Source organism: Suncus etruscus, chromosome 10 (genome assembly GCF_024139225.1).
Source record: "Suncus etruscus isolate mSunEtr1 chromosome 10, mSunEtr1.pri.cur, whole genome shotgun sequence".
Lineage (NCBI taxonomy): Eukaryota > Metazoa > Chordata > Mammalia > Eulipotyphla > Soricidae > Suncus > Suncus etruscus.
Genome location: NC_064857.1, coordinates 64,717,712 through 64,727,872, shown reverse-complemented (window position 1 = coordinate 64,727,872; position 10,161 = coordinate 64,717,712). Strand labels below are relative to the sequence as shown.

Genomic DNA, 10,161 nt, shown 5'->3' with positions numbered 1-10,161 from the left:
TCAATGCCTTTGCTTTCACTTATCTGTAAACAAATGTATTATGATTGCTATGTCAAGTATGTGTTGCATTTTCTTTAAATTAATAAAATAAAAAATTAGAAGGTAGTGATTTGATGCATTTCTACAAAAGTATGTGAGCAGAATATTTAGAGAAGTGAATGTCATTATGCATATCTAATATCTTAAAAGTATGAATTTGTTTGGTTTAAATAACAATCTCCAAGAAGAATAAGAAGTGAATAAAGATTGGTTGAAAATGAGGTCTGAATAAAGAATGGGTCTCATCATGCAATTCTTGTTATCTAGTATAAAAATGTTACTTAGGTCAGGGAGATAATTTGTATGAAAGTAAATGTTCTTTCATGGAATGAACAAAAGTTCAGTCCCTGGAAGTGCATTTAATCACCTGTGCATTATCAGAAAATATCCTTGAATACAGAGACAGGAATAATCCCTGGGCACTGCTAATTTTGGTCCCCAAAGCAAACTCTAAAATAGTAACAATACTTCTCAAACTTTCCTAATTGTGGTCAGCTCCTATCTTTGTTTCCTTTCTGTGACCTTGTATTATTCTACCACCTGACCACCTCATAACAAGTTATGGCCTCCCATTTGCAAAATTTTTGCCTGGAGACCCACTCATAGGGACCATCCAACTCAGTAGAGAAATAATGCATTAAAGGACATTGGTTGTGCTCACTTTGGCAGCACATATACTAAAATTGGAATGATATAGAGAAGATTAGCATGGCCCCTGTGCAAGGATGATACACAAATTCATGAAGCATTCCATATTTTTCAGGAAGAAAAAAAAAGGACATTCGTTATGTTGAGTACATATTTTATGGTAGAAAACTTAGATTCCACCTTACATTTATAATTTTAATTTCTGTGAGAGAAATCAAGAGGTGTATATATATGCATATATATCTTAATTCGTGTATATATATATACATATATATATACACATTTTAAGTAATTTAGAAGGTTTTTTTTGTCCTAATACAAACTGGAAGGCTATATAATATTTAGGAATGAGTTTCTTTTGGAGGAGTAGAAATTTTTAATGGTTTGATAAATTCATGGTGCAATCATTCATCTATGCTTTGTGATATTTAGCTTGTCATTAGATGTGATTCTGAAATGTAAATACAGAAAAGGCCTGAAGACAAGATATGTGGGTCTCTTGAGTATCAGAATTGCATTTAAATAAAACAGTACTATAGGATATTATGAGTACTGATATTAGAAATGAGATTAAGATGAATCATTTTGAAACAAATTATCAAAATGTTTAGTTTGCATGTGTGTGTGTGTCTGTGTGTAAAGAGGAAATGAAGGACATGAGAGACAGAAACAGAGATAAGATAGGGGAAAAAGAGGCCTAAACTTATTTTTACAGATCTTGCTGTCAATACATTTTTATATAACTTGTAAACATTATATATGTTCATTCAAAAATAAAAAATGTTTAATAAACTAAATATTTTTCTGAAAAAAATTAGCAAAAGAGAGATTTAAGACCTAAACTCTTGCAATTTAATGCAATTCATTCTATTATAAATTAACCTAAAGAGCAATTTGTGTCAGTAAACATCCCTAAAATCAAAAGGGCATCAAAGAGCATTAGAGAGTTTCAAGAATTTCCCATTAGTCCTTTTTTTCAACGATTTTTCTCTGCTTCTTTTGTATAATAGTTTTTATAAATGAATTATGTTGAAGAAAAGTGAATTTGAGTAATGGAAGTCCATAAATTGCTTCAAAAATATGGAGAATTTCTTAGTGAAGAAAATAAGTTAAGTCATTATAATGACTAGAATAGTGTAATGTATATAAAATGATAAATTAAAATTAAAAATTCTCGGCATTATATATATCAGTCCAATTTATTTATATGGTCATGAGTTTCTATTAGACTTGGAATTATTCTTACACTCTTGTTTAAATATATCCTATATTCTAAAAGAATGAAAATATCATTAAATTTAAAATGAGTGTCTACTTGGAAACTTAAAATGGTTCAGTCCCTTTATAGTATATTAGTGTAAAAGAAAATTACCTTGGATTTAAACAAATTTTTTTCCTAATTCAGGAATCAGGACCTATGAAGATTAGTCAGTTCCTCTATTCTTAGGAATTAGCTAAGTCAAATACCATGACATTAGCAAAATTAATAAAAGGATTTTATGGCATTCTATAATAATTTATAGTACTACTGAATATGTACTTTGAAATTAGTATTTGTAACATTAATGTTAATTTTGTATAGATAATGAATATAATGTCCAAAATATACTTAACCAATTTTAATTTAGATAGGAATCATACTTATTTTATTTTTGTAAAATATATTATATTTATAAAATTTTACATTAATAATTTCTATGAAAGTATCAGAAAGTCTCAAGACATTTATCTTGCCCACTATACAAAGAAAAATAGTAACTTTTTACTAAATATATAATACTGTCAATGACAGGCTTTAATTTATTTAGTTTGTTGTAAATGATTCAAGTTCTAAGGAAAGATGAATTGTTCATCTTGACAGATATGATTTCCTAGGTCATATTTATATTTCAGAGAAATTAATGGTTCAAGAGGGGTCACTGAGGTGAGCCAATAGCTTCTCATGTTCCATTTTAGCTTATATTTTTTAATAAGAAATGACGTTCATGCTTGAAAATGGTAGTGTGTTAGCTGATTTGGGTAAAAGATCTGACATCAGCATAATTTCTTGGTGCTCAGTGATATTATAGCCCATATTTTGGTTTTGCATATGTGAATTAATTCAGTGTGTAAGGTACTATAATAGAACAAAGATAATTATGAAGGATATGTCAGATTCAGTTAAAATATTGCTGCTTAATGTGCCTCTTGAAAAATATTTCTTAGCATAATTATAGTGATAGAAATCATATTTAAATAAATCTCCTTCAGGAGGTAAAATATATTTGAAGTACATATTGTTGTACAATAATATGCAAATAATAAATAACATGCAAAATAATTTTCTAGCTCACCATGCAATCAAAGTGAATAGGAGTAGCAATTGATTAGAATAACTGGAAACAGGCAAATGTGAAAGAATATATGCAATATATTTAGTCATACATGTCCAAGCTCTAGTAAACTACAGAAGCATTAGATAGAATTACATTTTAGTTTCAATCATTATAAATGTATGAAAACACCAGATGATGAAAACAAGACACTCACAACTAAAAGATAGTTTCCATTTTAAATATGTGCTCTTAAAAAATTTCATTTTCAAATATTTGACTACAAATAAGTGAAACACATACATAGGTTATTCATATGCCAATTACCTCTTCTCCAAACTCCATCACCTGTAATGATTTAAAAAGTTATGATCAAGTCAGAAAGTCGAACCTAAATCACATCTCATTATTAAAGATAAATATGACTTTACTCATGATATAGTAAATATGTTTCTTACACTTTAAGTTATTTATGGATTTTCATTTTAGTTCAAAAGGGACCACTCATTTTGCTTGTAAGGTTTAATTGGATAAGGTTTTTCTCTAGTCCTTATATTTTGATATCATTCTCAATGAAAATAATCCCTTTTCCTTTCACATGACTGGAGTGCTGGCAGTTAGTAATTCTGGACCTATATATGTTATATTTACACAAATTTCCCATTGGACTAGCCCAAAATCTAGGTACTGAAGGGAACATACAATTGGAGGAGAGTATCAGGGAAGGTGAGAGGAAAACTGTTGACATTGGTGATGGGAAATTCACACTAGTGAAAGTTGCACATTGTATGACTGTTACTCAATCATGAACAAGTTCATCTGTGAAGAAAAACAACAATTGTAGTAGGAACAACTTTGTAGTTATGCTGTTTAATTAAATTGCATATTGTGTTCTGAGGGAATCACCGGATGACCTTGGAGATGAAGATTGGATTGGAGTAGGACCTGGAGTAGAGACATTGATTTTATTTGTTATTACTACTGTAAGATTTCATTCACCTCAAAAAGAGTTTCATCGCAAAAACAAACAACAAACCAAAAATTCACAAACCATTCTTTCATAAAAATATCCAAGAATTGGGCCAAAGTGATAGCACAGTGGTAAGGGAATTGCCTTACACACTGCAAAAAAAAAAGAAATTGGGGGGGGTATCTTGCCACAGTCAACAAAAATCTTTAGACAGAATAAGAATTTTTATTTAATCTGTTTTTTATTTTTCTAGTATACTATTGTTCTACATAGAAAACTTACTCTTCCAGACTTAGTATTTATTGTTTTTCTAATTTACTATTTTCATACATAGAAAATGCTATCTTTCCTACTTAGACTTTTAGGCCTTGTGCTATAATAATGTATTCTACCCTTGAATTAAAAATTTGAGCAAGATTTCATAGAAAGGAATTATCTCCAATTTGGAAAGCATCAAGTTGAGTGACTCTTCAGAAACTGAAAAATTATCACCAGGATTGAACTCTCATGTCTTGGATCATTAGTTGCTCTCTATCAGAAATTCTGCTGTGAGCTGGTCAGGCACTCTGGAGAGAGAGAACCAGTAAGGTAATACTGGATGTGATTCATAACCAGAGACTGACTTACCTGACTACAGAGGCAGAGAAGCCCCATGATTTGCCATTAGCAAAGTATACAGAAAATCTGTAAAGACGGTTTTTTTTTTCAACATCTAAGAATCATCATAGTCCCTGGCATAATTTCAGTGTCCCAAATAAATATGGAAAAATAAGGACACTGTCTCTCCCCCTCTGCACTGATGTTCTATTTTCAGCCTTAAATAGGTTAAGGTCCACTCATACTGGGCAAGACAAACTTTTTCTTGAGTTTTCTCTTTCAGATTTAATCTAGAGTCTCAATGAAAAGATGTACACCTGTCATATTCACTCATAAAATTAACCATCAGCCCTGTCCTTTACACGGGCGCCTAGCCCGCCACATCCCGCAAAGACCCCATACGCCGGCCCGAGAGGCCTGCGCGGGTCCTTGCCCTTTCACACGGGCGCCTAGCCCGCCACATCCCCCGGAGACCCCAGACGCCGGCCCGGGAGGCCTGCGCGGGTCCCTGCTCCTTTACACGGGCGCCTAGCCCGCCACATCCCCCGGAGACTCCAGACGCCGGCCCGGGAGGCCTGGGTGAGTCCCTCCTGCCTCACGCGGGAGCCTAGCCCAGCACATCCCCCGGAGACCCCAGACGCCGGCCCGAAAGGCCTGCGCGGGTCCCTGCCCTTTTACACGGGCGCCTAGCCCGCCACATCCCGCGGAGACCCCAGACGCCGGCCCGAGAGGCCTGCGCGGGTCCTTGCCCTTTCACACGGGCGCCTAGCCCGCCACATCCCCCGGAGACCCCAGACGCCGGCCCGGGAGGCCTGGGTGAGTCCCTCCTGCCTCACGCAGGAGCCTAGCTGGGCACATCCCCCGGAGACCCCAGACGCCGGCCCGAAAGGCCTGCACGGGTCCCTGTCCTTTACATGGGCGCCTAGCCCGCCACATCCCGCAAAGACCCCATACGCCGGCCCGAGAGGCCTGCGCGGGTCCTTGCCCTTTCACACGGGCGCCTAGCCCGCCACATCCCCCGGAGACCCCAGACGCCGGCCCGGGAGGCCTGCGCGGGTCCCTGCTCCTTTACAAGGGCGCCTAGCCCGCCACATCCCGCGGAGACTCCAGACGCCGGCCCGGGAGGCCTGCGCGGGTCCCTGCTCCTTCACGCGGGCGCCTAGCCCACCACATCCCCCGGAGACCCCAGACGCCAGCCTGGGAGGCCTGGGTGAGTCCCTGCTGCCTCACGCGGGAGCCTAGCCCAGCACATCCCAGGGACCACGAGCGCCTGCGAGAGTGATTTGGGCAAGTCCCTTCCCACAGGTGGGCACCTGGAACGGCAACTTGAGCAACCCAAAGAGACGGGGGGAGATAGGGCCAGCCTTCTGGACTCGCAGGCGACCTAGAGCAGTCCACCCCCCTGGACCCTGGAGTGGACCAGGGACTCCCCAAGGGCGAGGGCAGAGCCTGAAGGGTCGGACTGAGGGAACTCATTCAAGGGAAACTTGGAGGGGGCAGAGCTCCATTGACTCCCAGAGAAAGGAGGGGGGATTGGGAGCTAGGCTCAATAGCGCCAGCAACCAGTGTGGCCAGGAGTGGAACTGCACCGCCGACAGAAATAAGGAGTAGAAAAGCAATAATACCCACTGCAGGAGGGCCGAACTCTAGGTAGCAAAGGGGAGGAGAAAGAGCCAGGTTCAACAAGCCCACCCAACAGCATCCTCTAGAATCACCTTCAGGAAGGGGACCAAAGCAGGCCGAAATTAGAAGCCACAGCACTCCAAAACACACCATTAAATACAAAGAATTATGCGTAAATCAAGGAAATCCCTAATATCTGGAGACAACATGACAAACCCTATTAAATTTCCAAGTCCACCAAAACGCACAGATCCATGGGAAGAAGACCTAAAAGCGGTCATGAGGAAGGAAATGCAAGAATTACTAAAACAGATGAAAGAAACCCTAGCAACCGAGTATAAGAAAGCCATGGATGAAAGAATCAGCCAAATTAAAGAAGAAATGTCAAAGAACATGAGAGATTCCATACAAAAAGAAGTGAAGGATTTAAAAGACAAAGTAACAAGCCTTACAAGCAGAAACACAGAGTTGGAGAAGCACATCGAAGAACTCGAAGGAAAACTGCAATCAAAAAATGATCAAGAAACCAACAAAGAAATAAAAGGCAAAGCACTGGAAGGAAAAATCCAATATCTAATGAATAAAGACAAAAGAAACAATCTAAGAATTGTAGGTATACCAGAAGGAGAGGAAATAGGGAAGGGGGAAGAACAGGTAGTCAGGGAGATAATAACAGAGAACTTTCCCACCCTCTGGAAAGACAATTCAGGACAAATCCAGGAAGTCAAGAGAGTCCCTAATAAAATAGACCCTAATAAACCCACACCAAGACACATAATAATCCAAATGGCAAAAAACAAAGAGAAAGAGGAACTCCTGAAAGCAATAAGGGAGAAAAAAAACCTCAAGTACAAAGGAAAAGACATAAGAATCAAACCAGATCTCCCATTTGAAATAATTCAAGCAAGAAGACAGTGGAATGACATATTTAAACGACTGAATGAAAGAAATTTCCAACCCAGGGTCCAATACCCAGCAAAACTATCATTCATATGGGAGGGCAGACTAAAAACATTCTCAAATATGAACGAACTTGAACTATTTGTGCAAACTAAGCCGATACTAAGCGATTTACTCAGAGACGAATTACACAATCCAAACCCCCGATTGTAACAACAACCACCCCACACAATACAACTGCACAACAGTCCTCTCTATCAATAATTTCCCTAAATGTAAACGGACTAAACTCTCCAATTAAAAGACACATAGTAGAGAACTGGGTTAGGAAAAATAAACCGGACTTCTGCTGTCTACAAGAAACACACCTACAGTTACAGGATAAGCACAGGCTTAGAATAAAAGGATGGAAAGTAATCATCCAGGCCAATGGAAAACAAAAAAGAGCAGGGACAGCAATTCTCATATCAGATCAAATTGTATTCAACCTCAAGAAAGTGATCAGAGACAAAGAGGGTCACTACTTACTGATCAGGGGAACATTAGATCAAGAAACACTAACCCTGGTCAATATATATGCACCTAATCTAGAGTCAGCAAAATATGTGAGGCAACTACTGGCAAACCTGGAGAAACACATGAAGGGAAATGTGATAATAGTAGGGGACCTGAATACTCCACTATCACCACTGGACAGATCCACCAAACAGAAAAATAGCAAAGAAATAAGAGCTCTAAATGAAAAATTAGAAGATTTAGGGCTGATAGACTTATATAGAGCCCTCCATCCCCAGAAAGCAGAATACACATTCTTCTCAAGCCCACATGGAACCTTCTCCAGAATAGACCATGTCTTAGGATACAAAGCCAACCTATATAAGACCACAAAGGTAAGGATCATTAGAAGTACCCTTTCAGATCACTATGCAACAGAGGTTAAAATTGATATCAAGAAGAAGCAATGGAGAAAAACTAATACCTGGAGATTAAATAACATGCTGCTCAACAACACCTGGATCAAAGAACAACTCAAGGAAGAAATAAAAAGATTCCTTGAGACAAATGACAATGAAGAGACAACATGTCAAAATTTATGGGACACAGCAAAAGCAGTAATTAGGGGGAAACTCATAGCAATACAGGCCTATGTCAAGAAACAGGAAAATAACAAAACCAACAGTTTAAAAGATCACCTCAAAGAATTGGAGCAACAGCAACAGAGAAATCCAACCACAACCAGAAGGCAAGAAATAATAAAAACCAGAGCAGAAATAAACAACATCGAAACTAAGAAAACAATACAAAAAATCAATGAGACCAGGAGTTGGTTTTTCGAAAAAATAAACAAGATAGACAAACCATTGGCAAAACTCACCAAAAAAAAGAGGGAAAACACCCAAATCAATAGGATCACAAATGAAAGGGGAGAGATTACAACAGAACCCCAGGAAATACAACATATCATGAGATCATATTATGAACAACTATACTCAACTAGGCTAGAGAACCCAGTAGAAATCGACAGATTCTTGGACAAACACCCTCTGCCAAAGCTGGAAAAGGAAGATCTAGAAAGTCTAAACAATCCAATCACCTCAGAGGAAATTGAAGATGTAATTAAAAAACTCCCTAAGAACAAAAGCCCAGGCCCAGATGGATTTACAGGTGAATTCTATCAAACATTTCAAGAAGACTTACTACCACTTTTCCATAGGCTTTTCCAAACCATAGAAAAAACAGGAATCCTCCCCAACTCCTTTTATGAGGCTAATATCACACTCATTCCCAAAGAAGGCAAAGACACCACTAAGAAAGAAAACTACAGACCAATCTCACTAATGAACATAGATGCAAAAATTCTCAACAAAATCTTAGCAAACCGAATCCAACACTTCATCAAAAAGATCATTCATCACGACCAAGTGGGATTCATACCAGGAATGCAAGGTTGGTTCAACATACGCAAATCAATCAATATGATACATCACATCAACAACATGAAAGACCAAAACCACATGATCATATCAATTGACGCAGAGAAGGCGTTTGACAAAATCCAACATCCTTTCATGCTAAAGACACTCAGCAAAATAGGATTAGAAGGAACCTTCCTCAAGATAGTTACAGCTATATATGAAAAGCCTATAGCCAACATTATACTTAACGGCGAGAAACTAGAAGCATTCCCACTAAGGTCAGGAACTAGACAAGGCTGTCCACTCTCTCCACTCTTATTCAATATAACTTTAGAAGTCCTAGCAATAGCAATCCGACAAGAGAAGGGAATCAAAGGAATTCAAGTAGGGAAAGAGGAACACAAGCTATCTCTATTTGCCGACGATATGATGATCTACATCAAAAACCCTAAAGAGTCCACAGTAAAACTCCTAGAAACAATCAACCAATACAGCAAAGTGGCTGGATACAAAGTAAATACACAAAAGACAGTAGCGTTTCTATATACAAACAATGAAGTTGAGGAGAGAGAGATTAAAAATACAATTCCATTCAAGATAGTATCAAAAAATATCAAGTATCTAGGAATCAACCTTACAAGAGAAGTGAAAGACCTATACCAGGAAAACTTCAAAACACTTCAGAAAGAAATTGAAGACGATCTAAAGAAATGGAAGAACATCCCATGCTCATGGATAGGTAGAATTAACATAGTCAAAATGACTATCTTACCCAAACTTCTATATAGATTTAATGCAATCCCTATCCAAATCCAGACACTATTCTTTAAAGAAATAGAACAATCAATCACAAAATTCATCTGGAACCACAAAAGACCCAGGATAGCCAAACACATATTGAAAAACAAGAAGCTGGGAGGCATCTCCTTACCTAACTTGAAACTATACTATAAAGCCATAGTAATTAAAACAGCATGGTACTGGAACAGAGACAGGACCTCAGACCAGTGGGTCAGAACAGAATTCCCTGACATAAACCCCCAGATATACAGCCAACTAATATTTGATAAAAGAGGCAAGAATCTGAAATGGAACAAAGAAAGCCTATTCAACAAATGGTGTTGGTACAACTGGAAAACCACATGTAAGAAAGTGA

General features: G+C 38.1%; 1 non-coding gene across 1 annotated transcript; it reads left to right on the top strand.

The window, feature by feature from the left end:
- The first annotated feature begins 692 nt into the window (after nucleotides 1-692).
- On the top strand, nucleotides 693-799 carry LOC126021485 (U6 spliceosomal RNA). Its single transcript, XR_007499998.1, has one exon. It is a non-coding gene; the product is annotated as a U6 spliceosomal RNA (small nuclear RNA).
- The last annotated feature ends 9,362 nt before the right edge of the window (nucleotides 800-10,161 follow it).